At 42.4% G+C, this 874-nt stretch overlaps 1 protein-coding gene across 1 annotated transcript in view; it reads left to right on the top strand.

Annotated features, from left to right (window-relative positions):
• Positions 1-874, top strand: part of ext1b (exostosin glycosyltransferase 1b) — a 170,941-nt gene that overhangs the window by 130,091 nt on the left and 39,976 nt on the right. The window lies entirely within an intron of this gene.

An 874-nucleotide genomic window follows, 5' to 3' on the forward strand; every position in this document is an offset into this window, starting at 1 on the left:
TTTTTCAGCTACATGCTAGCTGTTTTGGCTAACCTAAGTTTCGGGCTTTTTTTATACTAGTTTGGCATTTAGCTAATGTTTTAGCTGGCTATCACCTTCAGCGTTTTTAGCAATAAATTCCAGCATCTTCAACTATCAGCACTAGCATTTTCAGCAGCCAAATTCAGCTTCCAGCATTCACACTAGCATTGTTGCAGGTAATACTTTATAGTTCATAATAATGTTAAACATTTACAGTTTATTTTTAGTTTGTTCAATAAATGTTTATCCTGTTCAGATTTTGCCCCCCTGTGCGATTGAGTTTGACACCCTGACTTAAAGGACTAAAACTAGTGACCTTACAGTCTTCTTCTGCCTAAATCCCATTTTTATGAGGGTCTGTCAGCCCCGGGGGCTTGAAGGATGGCTGTAAAAGCGATTTGTAGTTTTACCCTTTACGGAGAACAGAAGCCTTGAGAGCTGAAGAGTTTTTCTGTGGACCCTAATAGTGATGTATGGTGTTTAGGAGACTTTCTCAAACCCTAATAACATCCAGGTCTCTGAGGCCTGCAGGAAGTTGACAGAGAGCCCCCTACAGAGTTCAATTGACTACTTATTATGGCCCAAACAGGTCCGCGGTTTGGCACGGAGCGCGCAGAAACCCGTTTGTTTTAAATGCCATCCGAGCTCTTCTAATGACAAACGTCTTTATAGCTGTTTCCAAGAGGCCCCAACGGAAAGCCAGAAGGGAGATCAGTGCACCTTGAAGAGGGAGTCGGGGAGCATCTGTGTGGATTGTGACCTCCACACACCCAGACAGATGTCTTTGCAAATTATACACTAAATTAAATTCTAGGAGTTTTGCTATTTTTGTTGGAACGGCTAAATCCACCGG

This window comes from Oryzias melastigma, linkage group LG11, assembly GCF_002922805.2.
Source record: "Oryzias melastigma strain HK-1 linkage group LG11, ASM292280v2, whole genome shotgun sequence".
In the NCBI taxonomy this organism is placed as follows: Eukaryota; Metazoa; Chordata; class Actinopteri; order Beloniformes; family Adrianichthyidae; genus Oryzias; species Oryzias melastigma.